Source organism: Pristis pectinata, chromosome 11 (assembly GCF_009764475.1).
Source record: "Pristis pectinata isolate sPriPec2 chromosome 11, sPriPec2.1.pri, whole genome shotgun sequence".
Classification (NCBI taxonomy): domain Eukaryota; kingdom Metazoa; phylum Chordata; class Chondrichthyes; order Rhinopristiformes; family Pristidae; genus Pristis; species Pristis pectinata.
The window spans coordinates 75,389,943-75,402,802 of NC_067415.1; positions in this window are offsets into that span (position 1 = coordinate 75,389,943).

Here is a 12,860-nt window from a genome sequence, read left to right on the forward strand (position 1 = left end):
CTGCAGTTTTATTTTTATAATTTCTCCTTACTTTTCATCATTGAGTATACCCAAAAATGAATTTTTTTTGTTCAACAGGTGCACATTACCTCAGCACATTTAGATGATCTTATGTCAACCGTATGATACTCAACACCGAACACAGATGTCTTGTTTATGTGACAAGTAAGTATTTAATACTTATATTAATACTTCGTGACTTTCTAATTCACTAATCAAAGAAAGAGAAGCTGCACCATGATGGATTTAATTTTTTCTGTCCCAATTGTCGATAAGTTCCTGGAGAAGCTATCCATTTAATATCTCACACAAACAGTGCTGTAGAATTTGCGAGCTACCCAAACTCATGTCAAAAGGGCTTTTCGTAAAGATGATTGATCTTGAAGTCCCTGCTGGCATTAATTCCAGGTCTCAAAAGAAAGGAGTTTGAGGAAAATATACCTGGTACATGATGTGTTCTATGAACCTAACCCAGAGCCTTGCCTTGAGCTTTTATTTAACTTTTGCTTTTGTTTGACTTCAAGGATCGTTCTGATGCCACCTAGTTGTTCATCATGTATGTCATAAACTGGAATAAAAGTGGCATCTCCTTTTTAATTACAGCTTGCTATTGATATTGAAGTATTATTACCTATTTGTCATGCTGCTGCTGAAATTTTGACATTTTGCAATGTAGTGGTATTGTGTCGAGCAGTGCATGAGATAATTTCATTGGAGTGGCTCAACAGTTCAAAATCTGAAGGAATAATTTATCTCCTGCCTTCCCGATCTTTCATAGCTTCCTCTTAAAGTTCCTGCAAGAAAGCATGGAGCAAAATAAAGAAAATCTGTGGTTGCTGGAAATCCAAAATAGAAATACCCAGCAAGTGGGGCAGCATCTGTGGAGAGAGAGAAAGAGATTATATTTCAGCTCTGATGAAAGGTCTTTAGCCTAAAACTAACTCCTATTTTTCTTTCTCTCTCTCTCCACATATCTTGTCTGACTCGCTGAAATCCTCCCTGCACGTATTTTTAATATTTATGTCAAGGTACTGATGGCTTTGATAAATGATTTAATGGCTTTTACATTGTAGTTTCAGACTATCCAGGTTGAGTGAGTGACTTTGATGCAACCTCCAGGAAACCATACGATGAAAGTCATAGACTAACGGAATCAATGGGACATTCACTTAACAGATCACCCAGTTCAAAAAATGAAGGTAGTTCACATCTTGGTACAATTGTCTTTTGCCTGTTTTTAATCTCATTTGTGCATCAGACCAGTGTCACATTCCATGGCAAGCAATTGCATCCTGGAAGCTTAACTGGACGAGTCAGACAAATATTGTGACGACAGAGGCAGGTCTGGGGCTGGGTATCCTGCAGTGAGTTACTTGCATCCTTGTTCCACCTTTCATCTGCTTGGATCAGAAGTAGGAAAATGTTCCACTTGAATGAGCATAACTGCAACAGCACCCGAGGCTTGACACCACATAAATTCAGCATGCCCCTGTTGACCCTCACCAATTTTTATAGATGCACCATAGAAAGCATTCTATCAGGATGCATCACAGCTTGGTACAGCAACTGCTCTGCTCAAGACCACAAGAAACTGCAGAGAGTTGTGGACATAGCCCAGTCTATCACAGAAACCAACCTCCCCTGCATGGACTCTGTCTACACTTCTTGCTGCTTCAGTAAAGCAGCCAATGCAATCAAAGACCCCACCCACCCCGTACATTCTGTCTTCTCCCTTCTCTCTTCAAGCAGAAGATGCAAAAGCCTGAAAGCACATATCACCAGGGTCAAGGACAGCTTCTATCCCACTGTCGTAAGACTATTGAACAGACCTCTTGTCCAATAAGATGGACTCTTGGCCTCACAATCTACCTCATCGTGAGCTTACACCTTTATTGTCTGCCTGCACTGCACTTTCTCTGTAACTGTAACACTAAATTCTACATTCTGTTATTGCTTTGCCCTTGTACTGCCTCTGATGTTATGAAATGATCTGTATGGATGACATGCAAACAAAAGTTCTTCACTGTACCTCGCTACACAGTGACAATAATAAACCAATTACGAATTACCAGTTACACTAGAACAGAATTCAGAACATAAAGCCAGTTATTTTAACTAGCAACCCTATCACCTTTAAGCGTTCTTTCCTCTGTCCTCCACGTGTTGTATGTCTGCTGTTTGCATCAGTTTCCAGAATTATATAGAGATGCTACAGAAGCTGACTTTTTAACCAAAGCAGAAAATGCTAGAAATACTCAGCAAGGTGGGCAGCATCTATAGAAAGTGAAATGGTTAATATTTCAAGTCAGAGGTCCTTTGTCAGAACCTGTGCTGCCTGACCTGCTGAGCTTTCCCAACATTTTCTGATTTTAAGAATTCTGGCTTCTGCAGTTTTTTGCTTTTGAATATTTTACCCAGTGCATACTGCACAATCAGGCTGGGTTGGTACCAGATTAGATAGAAGGGAATACATTCTCCAAGAATAGTACCCATCCAGCAGAGAGAGGGATCATTTTCTAGTTCCTCCCTCAGCAAATTTCTTGCAATAGGCACTGTGCCTCCATAGCCTTGATCTTACTTTTGAGTTATGTGACTGAGAGAGAAGTGAAGCAATGGCAGGGTTTGACACCATCCAGGATAAAACAGCCTGCTTGATTGACATCTGACCAGCACCCCAAATGTTCACTCCCTCCACCAATGATGGACGACGTTGCATTGTGCATGATGTTCAAAGTGGAGTGCAGCAACTCTCTGAGACTCCTTTAACAACACCCCTTAAATCCACATCCTGCACAACCTAGAAGGGCAAAGGTAGCAGATGTGTTGCCAAGTTGCACAATTTCCCTTACAAGGTAGAAGCAGGCCATTTCGGCCCATCAAGTCCATGCTAGTTCACAGAGCAATCCCATTTTCCTTATTCTCCCCACCTTCCCTGCAATCTTACATTTGTGATAATTTACAGTGGCCAATTAACTTGCCAACCTGCACATCTTTGGGAAGTGGGAGGAAGCCAGAGCACCCAAAGGAAACCCATGCATTCACAGGGAGGACATGCAAATTCCACACAGACAGCACCGGAGGTCAGGATGGAACCTGAATTATTGGATCTGTGTGGCAGCAGGTCTACCCATGCACCACTGTGCTGACTTTTGTAGAGTCACACAGCATAGAGAGAGGCCCTTCACTCCCTCTGAGTCAACACCTAGCACCCTTTTACATTAATCCTTTACCCCAATCCTATTTTATTCTCCCAGTGTTCCCATCAGCTCCCCTTGAATTCTGCCATTTACCTGCACACTGATGGCAATGTAAATGGCCAATTAACCTACCAACCCACATGTTTTTATTGGTATTGGTATTGGTTTATTATTGTCACTTGTACAGAGGTACAGTGAAAAACTTGTCTTGCAAACCGATCGTGCAGGTCAATTCATTACACAGTGCAGTTACATTGAATTAGTACAGAGTGCATTGATGATAGTGACATAGAGTTTAAATTTAAAAGTGTAGAACGATCATAGTAAGGGTAATGAGTAGGTCTGTAGAGAGCAGCTTGCAACTTGTCGCCACACTCCGGCACCATCTTGCAATAGTAGGTGGGAGGAAACCTACACGATCACAGGGAGAAAGTGCAAACTCCATACTGACAACACTGGAGGTTGGAATGAACACTGGTCACTGGAGCAACTGTGCTTGGGGACACCAGCCCAGGGGCTTGAACACAGATCTCCAGCTTAACAATGGGATGCTTTACCACCACAGCCACGCAACTGCTTTAAAGGAGCCCTATTGTGAGCAGGGTTTGATCTTGTTTGGTGAAACCCCATGTGATTTCAAATCCAATGCCTTAACCTTCCAGCCATAGAAAGTTACGCTGTTCTTTCATTATTGTTGTGTTTAAGTTCAGGCTGCCCTGTAGGAGCTAATAACATTGTGTGAATACCTTCACCTCACATTACAGTAATGCAAGAAGGCATCCTACCACTATCTCCCAGAGCATTTAGGGTTCCTGGCTGTGCCACTCATACCCACATTCTTCTAGATATAGAAATGCTTCCTTGGAACAACCATACTATTTAAACAAGACGCATATGAGAGGCATAGATAAGGTGGACGGCCAGAATCTTTTTTCCCAGGGTAGAAATGTTGAATACTAGAGGGCATACGTGTAAGATGAGAGGAGGAAAGGTTTTCTTTTTTTACACACAGTGGTAGGTGCCTGGAACACGCTGCCAGGGAGTTAGTGAAAGCAGATGCAGTGATGGTATTCAAGAGGCTTTCAGCTAGGCATATGAATATGGAGGGATATGGATCATGTGCAGGCAGAAAGGATTAGTTTAATTTGGCTTCATGCTTGGCAGAGACATCATGGGCCCAAGGGCCTGTTCGTGTACTGAACTGTTATACGTTTTATATCCAAGCACTGGGATCTTTGAACTGATCATAGAATCTAACCTACAGAATCAGAATGTGTGGTCCAGTAGGACTATGCTCTTTACAATTTACACAAAGTTGGTTACCTTTCCCACCCTGCCTTCATCTGTATCTCTGTTCCTTTCTCCTTAATGTATATAAAGTTGATGTGCACCTTTCATTATAATATTATGACCTGTCCAGCACTCTGCTCTCCTAAATGATTAACCATAATTTCAACCTTGTGCTCTGTGTAGTGCTATGACACACCAAAGTACTATGACATATCCATTACTGAAGGCTTTTTATTTTATTTCTTAGTGAAGGTTGCAAAGTTTTGCTTTGGGGCTGATGCAGTACATTTTTAATGTAACCTGTTTTTTTATTCTATTCCATGCTTAAGTTTACCATGTCATTTACTTCGCATTCTATTGGGAATGAATTTATAAACTCCTACCCAGTGATAATTTTTAGTTTGTATGCTAATACCAGATCCTGCTGATATTTCTTCAGCGACTAAGTGTCATTTTTCCACTGTTTAGAGGTAGCCTTGGTATAGGTAATGTTAATTGCTTGTTGCTCTCCTCCCTTGGATTTTTGAAAATCTCTTTATGAGCTCTTCACCACTGTTCATGTCATTTATCCATCAGTATTCACTCCATTTAATATGTGACTCTGCCTGCAAGACTGCAGCCCCTGTTGTGTGCGATAGGTTTGGTTGAGTGCTCACAGCATCTCCTGTCACATCACATTTGCATAAAAGAGGATGGATAACTACATTTGAGCAAAGAAATGAAAATGCCCAGCGCCAAACCTGTCAGCTTTGTTCTTAAGTTAATTGTGAAAAATTTGATTTGCTTTGTTTTCTGTCTTTATTATGACAACCCCCTCCCCATTTGCTTTGGCTTGCACTCCCCTGCATGTAGTCTTTAAAGACAAGACAGCTATTTTACCCCCGTATCCACCCTAGGGATTGATTACTTCAGTCTTACTAACCCTTAGTACTGGTTCATCTCTTTGGCTAAATTAGGCGTACATGGCAGATTTGCTCACAATTAAAATTCACAAAGATATGTACATTTGCTATCAGTGCTCTGGGTTCTCATTGTTCGGGAGACTACAATTATTAATCAAAATATTTCAGGATTAATAATCACATTCTTTAATTGATTTTCTAACCCAATTACGTTCAAGTGACAGGATTGCTATCATTTTCAGCATGTATATTATTTTCAGGAAGAGTATGTTTTTCCGAGGTATGTCTGGTATCTGAATTTGTATGAGTGGATGGATTATTTTATATATTTCCATGCAACTTTTTATACATTCGATATACATTAATGCATCTAATTCTGTCATCAGTTTTTATGGCTCAGTGGAGATACTTTTAGTGATGTGGTTAATAGTTTTAAAAGTTTATATTGCTTTTCAAGTTTATTTTTTAATTAGACTCACCTTTAATTGTATCTGATGAAGTTGGTGAATATAAAATTGTGACGGCCATGTTTAACGTTGACATGTTTTGATAGGTATTTATTTTGTTAAATAACTTATTAACTTCAAAAATGTCCTCTTGCAATACTTTGACTAGTTCTGGTTTGGTTCTACTCATTTTGGTTCTACTCATACTAGGGGTATGGGCTGGGGGCAGGTAAATGGGACTAGCAGAATAATGTTTCGGCACAGACTAGAAGGGCCGAATGGCCTGTTTTCTGTGCTGTAGTTTTCTATGGTTCTATTTATGGCAACCCTGGGTTGTGGATATTCAGGTTACGGAAATTCACCCTTACAGAATTTACAAATCACTACCGAAACAATTTGAAATACAAAATAAAATTTGCTCTCATGGAATTTATGTGTGTGGGATGAGGGGAAGCAAGTAAATAAATCAACACAATTTTTCTTAATGCGAGCTTTTTCTTGACGTATGCACAGATGACATGGCTTCGCGTTACGGAACTTGTTTTCTTGGAACACAACTATCCTGTAATGCAGCGTGTGCCTGTACCTGATATTCTGAAAATACTTTGCATACATATTCAGTTTATTACTTACCAAAAAGTACTGTGTTTAATTAGCTTATATCTTTGCAATTAAATACAACTACTGTACCTGCACATTGCTCCATTGGAAAACCTCTTAAAACTTGTCTGAGTTTTATGCTCTGCATTGAATATTTTTGGGAATTGCTTGTGGTTGCATTAGGTGACAAAATGGTAAGTGTGTGTCAGCCTTTTGCCCACCCATTTTGACTCTGCCTTGTACAGGGAGGAGATTGGGAATTGTGTTGGCACCTCTGGAATGGGCCGAAAGGGCTCATGCCTTGGAGCTCTAGAAAATGGGAGTCATTGGTAAAATTCTTCAAGATAGTGCATCTACTACTGTCAGTTAGAGGTGGCTAAGATTGGCCTGTGAATTCAGATTCAAATCGTCTAAGGACCTTGTGGTAAATTATATCCGGAGGCATCGTCATGAAAGTTGGTCCATAAGTGACAACAAATGTTATGGTTTCAGAATTTTCCTTGTACAGAGCATCTTCTGGTAGTTCATTAGTTACTGTACATTGGCCCATGTATAGGTGGGTCATCGAAGATACCAGAAGTTGATGGGCGGTAAAAGATTCTGGGAATTGAGAATAGGTTTATAGGGAATTAAGTGGGGGAATGGGATTATTCTGAGAGCCAGCATAGATTCAATGGACTTAAATGACTTCCTATGTTGTAAGGAAATATGTGAAGAATACCTACATATTCTACAGGGAACTGTTTATAAAGAACGCAAAGACTACAGAAGCTTTCATTACCCATGCAGTGCTGAGCCGCGACATGATGCTTCAAATCAGGAAGGCACAGTGCAAATTTGGTGAATTTCATAAATCTACGGAAATAGCCTGCTCACTCTCCATATCAGAGAAGCTTCCATTTTCATTCTGTAATTTTGCCCTTTAATGAATGACAGTATTATCCGTTGGCTGCAAAATAAATTTTTGACGCAAAAATTAACAATTTTGCCATGATATAAAGTATCTCAACGAATTTCAGGACCTGTATCTCTCACTTTGCCAATGTACAACAGTATGGGGCTACCGTAACGTACCATTACCGGCATTTCAGAGCATTAAAGGCTTGTTTATAAAAGGCATCAATTTGGCCTTATTTCCAAGAGTTAATACACTTCTGGTAATGTGTATAGACTACAGGAAAGTCCTTGAGGGCAGATTGCTAAGCATGCTGTAAAGGGAGAATTTTATTAAAAATTGATCAGAAGTTTTTTTTCCTGACAACAGACTCTTATGGGCTTCACTTGCTTGGCCAGCTGATATTTCCTTATCTTTTTTTCTGAAAATATTAAGGTGGCTTGCTGTATTGTGCAACTTGATATGACCAAGCAAACTACAAGAGCTCTTATCTGTTAAGCAGTTCTGATGAAGGTTCTTTGAACTGAAACATTAATTATTTCTCTTCCCTCAGATGCTGACTGACGTCTGAGTATTCCCAACATCTTCTCCTTTTGTTTTATCTGCAGTTTTTTTTAAATTTTCGTTAAGAGTTGACCAGTTGGGTTTGTTTATGAAGTTACTTAGACACGAGCTAAGGATAGCATAGTTCCTTTGCTGATGGACATTGGTGCAAGAGCTGCATTTCCATGAAAATCCAACAGCTTCATGGTGACTTTTTTCTAATCTGGATTTTGAACTGGCGTTCTCCATTCTGAATCTATTTCTCTGGATTACTAATTCAGGGACAACCAATTTAAGGCCATGCCCCAGTTTCATTTTGCAGCATATTAATGTTTTGGACAGAGATCTAGAGAGAAGACGTGGTGTTACATTTGATGATGCTTGAATAGTTACTTCACAAGACCAAAGGAAGATATGAAGTGTTTGGATAAAAAGAGGAATAGACTAAAAAATGACAAATGCAACTTCATAAGTTTACATAAAGTGATACAATTTTGTTAAAATTAGAAATGGAATATGAGCAGAGAAGTAATTGGACAGGCCATGTTAAAAATTCTTCCTGTAATTTGGGGACTTTGGGATCAAGGGAGCAGTAATACCCAGAGGAATGGTTTCTTTAGATCAATAATAAATAGACATTTAAAGTGTGGTCAAAAGTTTGTTACCTTTTTGTGAAAATGGTAACATTGTTCTTGAGCTCTTTCCTTTACGAAAACACAGTTAATGATGAACTGTTTTCTTTTGAATCTGAATCCTAATATTTCACCCTAAAATGAACAATATTTAAATTAAAGAGGCAGGAAATACACTTCCTCTTGCACCTCTTCTGTTTCCACACCATATCCCACACATCCACTCACCTAGGGCAAGCATAAGATCAATCTAAGGTCAGACTGGAGATGCCTAACACTGAGAAAACATGTGCAAGAATGGTACTCCATAAGCCTATTGTTTGACTTCCTAGCTCCTAGACAGTTGACATTCTGGATCATTTCCCTGACATCCGATAAGCAACCCTCCCCTCAATGACTTCCATAATTGGAAATGTTAAGAATATATTTTTCTCTCATGTTTATGTTGGTAACCTTTTGGAAGGAAGAAAACCATCAAGTGAAAAAAGTATTGAGATATGGGAGATATTTCTTTCTCCAGGTCAAGCAATGCACTGATAATTGATGTTGCTTTTATCTGATCAGCGTTACGCCCATACACTTGTGTCATGGAAATAGTCAAATGAATATTTTCTATCTAAAAGAGGAAGTCTTCATGGGTAAAGGGACTTTGAGCATAATGGCCTAAATTTCATAGGTAGTTAGTATTTAATGTATGACAGTGATCCCCAGCAGGACACACCAAATTCAAGCTGATGTTTTAGTAAAGGAGGCTTGGGCAGTAGATCTCCCCAAACTCAACAGGAGATTTCTTCCCTTCCCATGTTTAGTAGCCAGTGTAACTCCTATACTACGGACTATAAAATTTGGCCCATTATAATGTTCAAATTCAATGTAAGAATGCTTGGCAAAAAAAAAATCAGTCCATCAAGCTTTTGTATACCAAGGATGGTATATAACTTTAATATAAAACCTGTAGTTAGATGATTCTTCATTTTCTGCTAACCCAAGTGTCTCTATGGTCAATGGAGCACTGAAGCCATCATATTACATGAAATATTTGCTCAATCCTAGGAACTCATCCTTCAGTTTGAAACATTGAAACAAAGCTTTTAATTCTATTGTGTTTCAGCTGTTTCATGTGTCCAAGATAATTGGCCAAACATTTGATCAGTGTTCTCTCTTTTTCTATGATTTATATTCAATCAAAGAAATTATGCTGCGGTTTTAAATATGGGCCTTGCTACTTTCCACACAGGATTGAAAACATTACTGTGCAATCTAAAAACAAATAACGTTTGGCATTTAAAAGAACGGATTCACTCCAGGTTTTCATTCTAACATTGGTGCAAAGCACCTTCCCCCAAAGACAACATTAAAAATGTGATTAGTTCACTTTCATCAATAACATGAAACAAGAAAACATTCACTGAGGAGGGCAGATCAGCAGAGGCCACTGCACAGTGTGCAGTAAAAATATATGACCTAATAAGTTTACATTTAGAAGCTCATTTGTTAAAACTCTTGAATTGCTAATTTGTGTCTGCAAGATGAATGGGTGAGGTATTTGTAATGTGTGAGATTAATATTGATGGATAGTGAAGTGTATGGGTACTTTTTCTCATGTTTGTATTACTAAACCTTTTGGAAAACCCATCCTGTAAAAGATATCGAGTGGAAGGGAGATGTGCCCCTTTCCTTGTTAAGTAATGTAGTAGGCTATTGATATTTTAGCTAATAGTCATATAAAGAATAGCTTTAGTCTGTTCAAGGACTTTATTTTAATATGTTCAGCATGTTTTATATTTGTATGAACCATTAGTAAATAGACATTAACTGCAGAATAATGCTGTTTTCAACTCAGTATAATGAAGGATTTATTCAGCTACTCTGTAATATAAAGTTTGCGAATTTGAACCCGTATATTTCTCTAATGACACTGAGATCTATAAACATCAAAACTAATAGTACGGAACTGTCTGACTCAGAATGGTAACTTTAAATCTGCATTAGTGTTCTCCATTACCTAATTGTGTTGTGCCTTAAAGTGGTATAGTGGCAAAGTCGGGGTATTCTGTAGTTACAGTGCCAATAGTTGGAAGATTGTCAAGGTTCATTCGAATGGATGACCTCAGTGCTGCTTGTGTGGATAGTTAAAATGACCTTGTTCTCTATATCTTGTTCCTTTTTTTAAACTGTGTTTAAATGTAACTATATTGAACAAATGTAAAGACACAAGAGAGACTACGGATGCTGGAATCTGGGGCAAAAAACAAACTGCTGGAGGAACTCAGCAGGTCAGGCAGCATCTGTGGAGGCAGAGGGATGGTCGACATTTTGGGTTGAGATCCTGCATTAGGATAGAATGTAGAGGGGAGGTAGCCAGTGAAAAGAGGTGAGAGGGAGGGGTGAGGTGGGTTTCTTGCAGGCAACAGGTGGAATCAGATGAGGGCAGGATAATGGGCAGATGGAGAGTGTGGGGAAAGGAATGGATGGAGTTGGGAGACAGTGGCTGGTGGATGATAGGCAGAGGCAGATAAGGGGAGCAAAAAAGGGACGGTGGAGGTGGAGGTGGAGGCTCCTCTCCTCATCTTTCTCCATCTACCACCCACCAGCCATTGTCTCCTGATTCCACCCCTCCCCCAGCTGGCTCCATCTGTCCATTGTCCCCCTCCTCACCTGGTTCCACCTATCGCCTCCCAGCCCCTGCCTCACCCCTCCCCATCGTGTATGTGTGGCAAAGACCTAAACTCTAAGTCCAGGAATGGTTCTTAAAGTTCAGGTTCTGCTGAGTTCCTCCAGCAGTTTGTCTTTAACAAATTTAAGCTCCCTTACTTATTTCTTACAGACTAACATTGCTTTTTTTTTTAATCTATTGCTACCACTTTTTCCTTTACCTTTCTCTTGTGTCCCTTTGCCCCTTCTGGACTATTTTGCAAGCTGGATGTTTGAGCTGTCTGTATATGGTCCACTCTTGGGTCTGTTAACCATTTTTTTCTCTGGTATCCATTTGGTAAGCGGGAGAGTAGTTAAAGTTAGTGACCAGGTTCTTTTGTAAATTGTCACACATGTAAGGAGGATTGTAAAGCCTATTCTCTTGAGGTTTCCAGTCCATTAAAACGCATGAAACAAATATCAAAATAGTCGAAGTGGATAAAGTTATGAGGCTGAACCAAGGCTAAAATTACTTAAATTCCCATCTTACATGTTGTGCAGTTGGACTTGCTTGTTTGAATAAAATGAAAAACAAAGAAAAACGACCAAATCTGAAATAAAATCTGGAAACCAGTCCAATAGTATTGTGGAGTAAAAGAATCAACTTTCTGTCATAGAGTCATAGAGTAATACAGCACAGAAACGGCCCTTCGCCCAACTCATCATACGGACTATGATGCCCACGTAAACTAGTCCCATTTGTCCATTTTATGGGTCATTAAGAGTCTGCTCAAGGGCTTTCAATCTTGCATAATAGCTAAGTCTCACTTCATCTTGCGACTTATTCTTAGAGCTTTATTGACCACTTTCAACTGAAACATAATTTTGACTAACGACAATTGAAATCAGCTTTGTAAGCCCTGTTTTTTCAGACAATGCGTTAAATTTATCACTGTTCCTTTTAGTATTCTATTTATAAACATGATTCTTGATTTAATTCTTCTCGGAACGATATGTAATAATCATTGCAGCTGCTCCGGACATTTGACTGGCTTGAGTCTTGCTTGTACGCCTGATGCAATTTCTGCATCAAACATGCATCAAGTGATGTCATTCCCTTTGGAACACTGGCAGGGAAATTAGACTGCATTGTTCTAATGACGTAACCAGCATTGGTAAACGACCGGTTCAATTAGGTTTCATTGGAACAGCCAACTCTCCCACATCAACTTCCCACCCTACTTCAGTTCCCCATGTCACACTGCAGTGTGGTTCCATAACCAAAATTTGCTGCACAACAGCCATATGGATATAACTGCACACTAGAATTTCAGTCATTACATACAGTGGAAACTAATGCACTTTATGCAAATCTGGAAGGTGAGGGATCATTAATTGATGTGTGCAGAGGTGAAGTGTTCATAGCCAGTATTTTTTCTTTGGTTACTCAAGGTTACTTGAAAGTAGCCAGTGGCATAGAGTGTTACAGTACAGGTGATTTTCCCAGCCAGTGTTGTTCCAGCCCTGAAGAAATTTGCAGATTAGACTACAGAAAACTGCAGTAGTCCAGGTCTACTCCCTTACTGAAAACAGCATTATGGATCTCTGGCAGGATCTGCAGACCATTTTATCCTGGGAATACTCTATTTTTGTGCATTTCTCATCCCCTTGTTCCTAGCATTTCCAAGGGAAAACTCATTGGGATGGAAAATCTCTTCAGT